The sequence below is a fragment of the Carcharhinus amblyrhynchos genome, unplaced genomic scaffold (assembly GCF_965287045.1).
Source record: "Carcharhinus amblyrhynchos unplaced genomic scaffold, sCarAmb.v2.hapA scaffold_614, whole genome shotgun sequence".
NCBI lineage: Eukaryota > Metazoa > Chordata > Chondrichthyes > Carcharhiniformes > Carcharhinidae > Carcharhinus > Carcharhinus amblyrhynchos.
In genome coordinates, this window is record NW_027650354.1 from 65,501 (window position 1) to 76,094 (window position 10,594).

The following is a 10,594-nucleotide window of genomic DNA, read 5'->3' on the forward strand; positions in this document are numbered from 1 at the left end:
CTGATGTTAAGGCAGGCCCTGCCAGTGGGAGGTTAGTGTTGTCAGGGGGAGGATGTCTGTCCTTTCAGTGTCTGAGCAGAATGAGGGGAAATGGTCTGGCCAATGGGAGGATTGCTTCAAGTGTTGAAGTTAATTGATGAATATCACAAGTAAGCTTACATTGACACTGCAATGAAGGTAGTGCAAAAATCCCTTTGTCATCACACTCTTGTGTCTGTTCAGTTACACTGAGGGAGAATTTAGCATCTAATTCATCTAACCAGCAATAATTTTGGACAGTGGGAGGAAACAGGAGCCGCTGTAGGAAATTCACGCAGACATGAGAGAATATGTAGATTCCATACAGACAGTGACCCAAGCCGGGAACTGAACCTGGGTTCAAGGCACTGTGAGACAACAGTGCTAACCACTGTGCCACCGTGCAGCCACTGTTTTGCCATGGGGATATATTTCTCAATTGGTGCCTTTTTTTAAATTCCAGAATCTCTTTGGTGATTCAATTCCTCTCATGACTCATTTAATTAAAGAACTAGGAAAAATATCTAAAAATAGAGGTGATCAAAACATCAAATGTAAGGGTCTAAAATAAATATGTCAGCTTATTCTTCACTTGCTGCCTGAAGCGTGAAAAAGGAAGAATTCATAGACTCTTAGTGTTTCAGCTCCCCCCATGGTTTAATGAAGGAAAGAATTGGAATCAAGAGAGACTTCAGCACAACCTGCAATTGCTTTCTGAACTGAGTTTGTGTCACTGCATAAATGGCTGTATTTGTGCTGCAGCTCAGGAGCTGCAGTATGAAGCCCAATTCCAGAACAAAACGATCTAACCATATGGTGTGATAACCCAAACCATACATCCGGATCCATATAGAATAAAACATTGACATTGACCATAAGAGGATGAAATTGGTGGTGATAACAAACAGTAAAATGATTGATTTCCTTCGACTCTCCATCTCTGGGTCTCTGGGATTCTCCACACTGCTGTGAGGCCGGAGTCTCCTGCGGGCTCTGCTGCTCACTATAATGTGCTTGATGGTGAAAGAATTGAGCAGCAGCATCAGGACGAATGGGACACAGGGTGTTAGCACTTGGTGAAGGAACTCGATGGTTATCCAAACAGAAGATAATTGGACTTCCAGAGTGACATCACAAAACCAGGGGTCGTTCCACAGCCAATACCGACCACTCAGCATAAAATACCAGAAAATGTTCTTTAAGCAGCTCAGCACCGTCACTGTTCCCAGAACCACAGTCGCTGATTTCTCACTGCAATATTTACTTTTCAGCTTGGGGCAGCAAATGGCCACAAATCGATCAAAGGTGAAAGTGACGGTGAACCAGACAGAACAGTCAGTGGCTGCGTAAAGCAGGACGGCGTGGATGTTACACACAGGGAGCGAGTGCAGGAATTCAAACTGTTCCCGATAAACAACGGGAATGTGTCTCAATATCAGGTCGAGGATAATGACCAGCAGATCCCCCACTGACATGGCCACCAGGTAACGAGTGACACAGTCGGACAGACCACAGTTTCTGCTCATCAGGATCACAATTGTGATTATGTTCGCTGTCAGGAAGGGAAATAAGCAATCACGTTACTATTTTGAATTTTGTTTTATTGATATTTCCAAAATGTTACATCATCCTGTGAATATATTGGGAATCAATGAAACTGAAATGCCAGCTGGGAAGATCCCTAATGCAGTGGAATTAATGCGAAAACAATGACAAAAGTGGGATTGAGGGGTAAGGGAAATAGAAATTGATGATTTGATTTATTATTGTAATGTGTATTAGTATAGAATGAAAAGTATTGTCCCTTACGTGCTATTGTTGTGAAGTTAGTGATTGTAGAATTATAAAATGATTGCAAAAATGCTTAAAGTTAGAAAATTGTCTGTTTAAAAGGTGTTTTTTTTCATACTTAGATTTCAAAAAGAGATGCATGTGTAAATGCAAGTACAGAAAGAGACACCCAAAGTGAAAGAATGTTTCAAAGGCAAAAACAACAGGGCTGCATTGGCAACAGCCTTTCAGCATTTGAATCATCACATGCTTTGAATTTTAATCAATCAATTTAAAATTGGATTTCAGTAGCAGCAGCTTATCAGATTTGAATTTGATGCTTTGATAACCTGCAAACCAATCCTGTTGTGGCGGGTTTTGGTATGTCATTGGGGATATAAAACCAGCTCCCAGCTCCAGAGAATTGCCAGAAGACTGTCTGTCAATGACTGTGTCAAATCTCAGCAAGACACACACACACACATACACACACACACACACAGACACAGACACACACACACACACACACACAGACACACACACACACACACACACACACACAGACAAATACACACACACACACACACACGCGCACACACACACACACAGACACACAGACACACACACACAGAGACACACAGACACATACACACACACAGACACACACACACACACATACACACAAACACACACACATGCACACAAACACATACACACAAACATACACACAGACACACACACACACACACACACACATACACGCACACACACACACACACACACACACACAAACACACACACACACAAACACACACACATACAGACTACAACTCTGTCAGTGTAAAAGCAATTTTTATGTCTTAAAACAAGACCTCAACTCAAATATAAATGTACCAAGAAGCAAAGAAGACAAAAGATAAAAAAGTAAGAAGATCGCTCAACGTATCACCAGATTGTATTTCGAGTTTGATTAAAAGTTGTATTGTTTGCTATGAAATGCTAATTAATTTCCTAAATAGATTTCCATTAGAATAGTGTTTTATTCAGTTTGTACATGGTTCAGTTAACCTGTTTACTGTTATTTAGATAAATAATGTGTTACTTGTTTTTTTGTTTTTTTTGGGGGGTTTGGGGAAAGTCTCAGGTAGTTATTTTGATTTAAACACTAATAGCTGTTGTAGTGCAGATGCCCGACATCTGCCCCTTCTCACACACACTTCTTACCAGCTGACTAAGTGAGCTACTTATATTTGAGTGGTTGAGTGTTAACTCTCAGTCAGGAGATCAACTTTCACTTTGGATTAGATTTGGAGACTCAGATATAGAAATTTGAATAGTCTTAGATCTTGAAATAAACTTTGAGAAGTGGAAGATCTGTTAAAGGACAATACACTGGTTTCATCAAAAGTGGAGAAATGGCTCTTGACATTCCTAAAGAGGCTTCGGGGATTGAAAATGCTTCCCAAATTTGCCAAAAAAAATGTTTAGAAAGACTGAAAAATGTTACACTTGCAGAATTGGCAAACAAGATAAAATTGGGTGCAACCAGGGATATACGGGGAGGTGAAATAGTGACAGACACAGCCAAGCCCTGAGGAGTATCAGAGAAAGAGTCAGGTATGGTGGATTAACAGAGTCATAGTGTACAGAGAGGTTTCCAGCATGGAAACAAGCTCTTTGGTCCATATTGTTCATGCGACCTCTTTGTTTTTAACCAGTAAGCTGGTCCCAACTGCCCGCGTTTGGCCCCTATCCCTCTATCGCCATCTTGCCCATGTAACTCTCTAAACTCTTTTTGAAAGACAAAATTGTACCTGACTCTAAAACTTCCTCTAGCAGTTTGTTCCAGAAACTCACCATACTCTGTGTGAAAAAATGCCACACCATACCCTTTTGTATCTCTCCCGTCTCACTCTAAACCTATGCCCTCTTGTATTCGATACCCCTACCTTTGGGAAAATATATTGACTATCCAGCTGATTTATACCCCTCATTATTTTATAGACTTCTATATGATCAACCCTCAGCCTCCTACACTTCCTCTCCAAAAAAGTCCTCTCCTTGTAACTCAATAACCATCAAGTCCCAATAGCATCCTAGTTTTTTTCTGCACTTTTTTTCCGTTTAATAATATCATTTCTATCATCGGGTGACTGGAACGATACATAGGATTCCAAGTGTGGCCTTACCAATGTCTTGTACAACTTCAACAAGACTTCCCAACTCCTGTATTCAATGTTCTGACCAATGAAACCAAACATGTTGAACTCCTCCACTTCCAAAGAGTTATGAACCTGTACCCCTAGAACTCTTCATTCTATAACTCCCCCAGTGCCCTATCATTAACTGAGTAAATCCTGCCCTGGTTCAATCGACCAAAATGCATCAGCTCACATTTATCTAAATTAAACTCCATCTGCCATTCGTCAGCCCACTGGCCCAATTGATCAAGATCACACTGCAATCCTTGATATCCTTCTTCACTGTCCACACTGGCACCAATCTTGATGTCATCCGCAAACTTATAAACCATGCCTCCTAATTTATCATCAAAATCATTACAATAAATGACAAATAACAGTAGACCCAACACCAATCCCTGAGGCACACCGCTGGTCACAGGCTGTGACTAAATCTGATTCGTATCCAATTCCAAGGCTGGAGGACTGTGTGGCAAAAGTCGGACAAGCTCCTTACAACACAACACTGAACATACTGCGCGGTTACTGGCAAGTACCTTTGTCAGGGACAACAAAATAACTTTCTTCCTCTGCAACCCCAAACGGGATATACCAATTTAAAAAAAAATGCCTTTTGGGGTGAAAAATGCAAATACAAGGCTTATGAAGAGAGTTGTTGCAGGATTGACTGATTCTGCTGTCTGTGTAAATGTTTAGTGATCTTTAGTCATTCATGGAGAGATCACATGGAGCACTGATCGAGCTCTTTGAGAGACTATGGAAGGCAAGGTTGGTCATAAACTTGACAAAAACAGAATTGTGTGAAGTTGGAAGTAACAATCTCATGGCACAACAACAGATACGGGCGGATGGCACTGGGAAATGTGAAGATGAAGGCCATCAAGGAATTTATAAGACCACTATCGAAGAAGGAAGTGGGAGAAAGATTTCTTGGGATCCAATGAATTCTACAGAAAAAAAAGTACCATCTTTTTTCATAATTTGGAAGTAAAAAGAACAAAACAGCCCGGGAAACAGGCCCGTCGACCCAACGGGCCCATGCCACCGCCATTTCAACATTACCAGTCCCCCCTCCACCCATGGCCCTTGTCTATGCTGATGGCATTCCACATTGAGGGAAACTAATTTAGGGACAATTTGTTACACCAGTCAGCCTAATAGCACATCTTTGGTCTCTTTATAGGTCTACCATTTATCAAATAACCCCCCCTACATTATTTCTGCCAAAATGCATCACCTCACCTTTATCAGGATTAAATTCCATTTGCAATTTATCTGCCCAATATACCAGCTATTGTGAAGCCAGTTTTTGTAAAATTATATTAAAAAATCAAAAAATGCTAGGAGTTTCCCTCCATACCCATCTTATCCATGTAACTGTCTAAATGCTTTTAAAAATACAAATCCATCCCTACTCCTACCTATGGCAGCTCATTTCAGTCACCCACCACCCTCAGGATTAAACAATTGCCCCTTTTGACCCATTTGTATCTTCCCCCTCACCTTTAATCTATGCCCTCTAGTGTTAGATCACCCCTCAGACTCCTCACTCCAAGGGAAAAAAGTCCCAGTCTATCCAACTTTTCCTTATAACTCAATCCATCAAGTCCAGGTAGCTTCCTAATAAATAGATTCTGCATTCTTGTATTTTATATTATCCTTTCTATAATAGGATGACCAGAACTGTATTCAATATTCCAAGTGTGGCCTAACCAAGGCCTTGTGCAAGTTCAACAAGATGTCCCAACTCATGTACTCAATGTTCTGACCAATGAAACCAAGCATGCCGAATGCCTTCTTCACCGCTCTGGCTACCTGTGACTCCACTTTCAAAGAGTTATGTTTTGTACCACTAGATCTAATTGTTCTATAACTCTCACCAATGCCCTACCGTTAACTGTCCTGATTCGATCTGGCAAAATACATCATCTCACATTGACCCAAAATAAACTCCATCTGCAATTCATCGGCCCATTGGCCCAATTGAGCAAGATCCCATTGCAATCCGAGATATCATTCTTCACTGTCCACTATGCCACCATTCTTGATCTCATTTGCAAGCTTCCTAACCATGCTGACTAAATTCTCATCCACATTATTGATACAAAAACCAGTTGTCCCAGCACCGATCTCTGAAGCACGTCACTGGTCACAGGCCACCAGTTTGAAAAGCCACGCTCTGTTTTCTCTAGTTGAGACAATTTTGTATCCAACTGGCCATCACACCCTCAATCCTGTGATATTTAACCTCATGCAATGAACTACCATGTGGTATCTTGTCAAAGGCGTTGTGAAAATCTAACGTCAACTGCACTATCATCATCTACTTGCTTGGTTACACCTTCAAAACGGTGGGAGCAGAACCTTTGGAGTATTTTGATGAATGGGGTGGAAAGGTTATCAGGGATTGGCAGGAATGTGAGTTTATGATCAGATTAGCCATGAACAGCAGTGCAGACATGAGGCACTGAATGACCATTTCCCACTTGTAATATCAATGTGTTTACACATACAAGAGATCTTCCAGTTTCTAGGTTGCCAGTTCACCGATAACACATTCTGGTCCCTCCACGTTGACATTCTCATTCACAAAGTGCATCAATTCCTTGGTCACCAATCTGTCCACCTGTGACTCCACTTTCAAGGAGCTATGAACTGGATCCCTTTCTCAGGAGGTTAATGAATTTTGATATGTACAACTCTTACCAACTTTAATAACATAGAAAACATTCTTTCTGATGGTATTACAGCTTGTTATGACTCCTATTTTGTCCAAGATTGCAATTACTACACAATTGGTGAATATAGCCTTGTCCATCACAGAAATTAGACTCCCACCCTTTAACTCTGAATATACTTCCCACTGCTCTGAAAAACAACCAGCATGATCAAGGACACCACGCAACCTGGACATATACACTTCCATCTTCTCCTGTCAGGGAAAAAAATACAAGAAGTTTGGAGACACGGACCAACTGAGTCAAGAAAATCTTGGACCTACCATATATGAAGTTGATCTTTGTCCTAGTTATGACTGTCTCATTAGAATCCACACCCCCTTTATAAAAGCTAATTACTGTGGATGCTGGAATCTTGAAACCAAGCAACTTTGACAAAGGATCATCAGAGCTCGAATCATCAGCTCTTTTCTCTGTTTCCAGGTGTTTTTCCATTCTGTGCTCTATGCTTTCCTTCTCCATGAAGCTGTGTCTGTATACTGTAAGAAACAATGCCATTCACTCTACACTAATACATCTGGCAATATTAGAACTATTCAGAAGTAGTTTACGGTAAACGTCAATAAAAGTCTACTTTGATCCCACATGGAATACTGTGTCCAATACTGAACTCCACACTTTGTGAAGGATGGAGAGACTGGAAGGAGGATACTGAAGAGATTGACTAGAATTGTTCCAGGGAGGACGGATTATACAGCGACCTGGTGAGACGAGAGAAATTGGACTTATTCTCCATAGAGCAGAGAAGAATATTTGGTGGAGATTTTCAACATTGTAAATGTTTTCAATAAATGAATTGAAGACATCAGTGGAATTTTTCCGTCATGTCCTACACTCAATCCATAATGGATGGGACATGGATCATGCAAAGGTCCGTTGACCACAAGTAGGATTATGTGGTCTCCGGGTGTGGACGGCTGGATAATTGCACCCATAATGTTTCCACTGTCAGGTGGTCTGATGACCAGTACAGGCAGATTGGTAAAACAAAAAAAAACCTTCAATTCTAGTTGATTTGATTTGATTTATTATTGTCACATGTATTAAAATATAGTTAACATAAGCTCCACACTGTCTGTGTGGAGTTTGCACATTCTCCTCGTGTCTGTGTGGGTTTCCTCCGGGTACTCCGGTTTCCTCCCACAGTCCAAAGATGTGCGGGTTAGGTTGATTGGCCGTGCTAAGAAATTACCTCTTAGTGTCCAGGTTAGCGGAGGTTAGAGGGATTAGTGGGTATAGTGTGTAGGGATATAGAGGTAGGGCCTGGGTGGGATTGTGTTCGGTATAGACTCGATGGGCCGAACCTCTTTCTGCACTGTAGGGTTCTATGATTCTATAGTGAAAAGTATTTTGTCTTGTGCGCAATACAGACAAAACATGCTGTCCATAGAGAAAAAAAAGGAGATAATGCAGAATATAACGCTACTGTCATAGCTAGGCTGTGGAGAAGTATCAACTTAATGCAAGGTAAGTCCATTCAAAAGTCTGACAGCAACAGGGAAGAAGCTGTTCTTGAGTCAATTGGTACGCGAGCTCAGACTTTTGTAACTTTTTCCCAAAGGAAGAAGGTGGATGAGAGATTGTCCAGGGGACGAGAGACCTTGATAATTCTGGGTGCTTTCCTGAGGCAGGGGAAATGTAGACAGAGTCAATGGATGGAAGGTTGGTTTGCCTGATGGATTTGGCTCCATTCCTGATACTTTGTAGTTTCTTGCGGTCCTGGACAGAACAGGTGCCAGACTAAGCTGTGATACACCCGAAAAAAAATGCTTTCTATGGTGCATCTATAAAAGTTGGTGAGAGTCGTAGCTGACATGCCAGTTTGTTTAGTCTTCTTAGAAATAGAGGCTTTCTTAACTATTGTGTAATGATGGGAGGACCAGGACAGGTTGTTAGTGATCTGGATATCTGAAAACATGAAGCTCTCGAACCTTTCCACTCTGTCTCTATTGATGAAGTTGCACATTACAGGGAGGATGTGGAGATTTTGGAGAGGGTGCAGAAGATATATACCAGGATGCTGCCTGGATTAGAGGGTCGAAACTATAAGGAGAGGCTGGACAAACTAGGGTGGAACGGCAGAGTCTGAGGGGAGATCTGATAGAAGCCCATAAATCTATGAAAGCAGAGTTAGGTTTGAGAGTCCGAATCTTTTTCCCAGAATTGAAATAACTATCATAGAACCTCTTGGGCAGAAAGAGGCTATTCATCCAATTAAGCCTGAACCAACACCAACGGAGGGTGTAATCAATGTGGACCAGCTTCAGGTACAGAAATGGAGTAAATGGACAGGGAACAGAGATTAAATGTGAAATGAAAGTCAATGAACTTCATGTTTCCAAACCTGAAACAAGGAGAGTAATACAATGAAACATCGATGATAAGTAGATGGGGGGGTGGGCTATATGGAGTCAGGAGATGAGTTACGCGCCACAGTATTTTTCAGTTGAGTTTTTGGTAAATGGTAGTATCCTGGTGAACTCTCTTTGCACTGTCTCCAAAGCTAACTCTTCCTTCAGGTAGCTTGGTGAACAACATTGCACACAATACCCGAAGTGTGGACAAACTAATGTTTTATATGGCTGCATGGGATATGGGGTGAGTAATCAGCTCAAAGTCAAAGGGTTTATGGGGGGTGGCATCAGTGTGGACCAGCTTCAGGTACAGGAAATGAAGTCAATGGACAGGGAGCAGAGATTTAGAGTGAAACTGAAGTCAATGGATTCCATGTTCCCAAAACTGAAATAAGAAAGAGAGTGATACAATGAAACATGGATGATAAATAGAATAAAGGCTTACCAGGGACACCAACAATAGCCAGGATTGGATAGTAAACCCCTTGAATAACCCAGAGCACAAGTTGGATGCGAACTGTTAATGGTAACGAACCAAACCAATCTTGAGATAAGTAAAACAGACCCGGAGCAAAATTCCTGTTCAGTTTTAGAACATTCCAATCCATTGTTCCCATTTTCTGATCCATTGTTGGAACATATTGGTTCATTGTTCCCAGATCCTGAGCCATTGTTGGAACATATTGGTTCATTGTTCCCAGATCCTGAGCCATTGTTGGAACTTTCCAATCCATTATTCCCAGATTCTGATCTCTCCTCTCCCTCCCTGTCTCTCCACAGCCGCCGATCTCTGTTAGTGTCAGCGTTGTGTCTCCCGTGACTCAATGGGACACCACACTGAACAGAATCTCTTATTAATAGAAGTGGGAATACCCACCCCCAACCCCCAGGCACACTAATCAGATCCATGGAGACTCACATCAATTACAGTCACTAAACAAACAGTTTCAATTAACCCCATTCAATCCAACACTTTTCACATCACAATGGAATAGAACATGTACCCAACCTGGATAATGTGGAGGTTCACTGAGAGCAGGACAAGTGGAAATAGTGGAGACACTGGACATAAACTTTCAATCTTCCCATTTCTTTCAAAATACATTTGATGGGATGGGTGTATCGCTGATTAACCCCAGCATTCATTGTGCATCCCTAGCTGTCCTTAAGAAGGCAGTGATGAGCTTCCTTTTTAAACCACTGCAGTTTGTCCAGTGGGTACCACCACAGTGCTGTTAGGGAGGGCATCCCAGGATTTGGACCCAGTGACAGTGAAGGAACAGATGATATATTTCCAAGTCAGGATGATGCGTGACTTGCCCACCGTGGTGGTGTGGCCATTAAGGGGGCATTTCCTTTGGGCCATGTGATGGGTCCTGATCCTGTGGCATGTTGAGGTGGGATGCTGAGCAAATTGACTGCGAGGGCACATATCCCGAGCCAGGGGAGGATTGGCAGTTGGAACCAGACAGGGGAATTGTGCAGTTTCAGAGTTATTCTGTCTGACCATTTG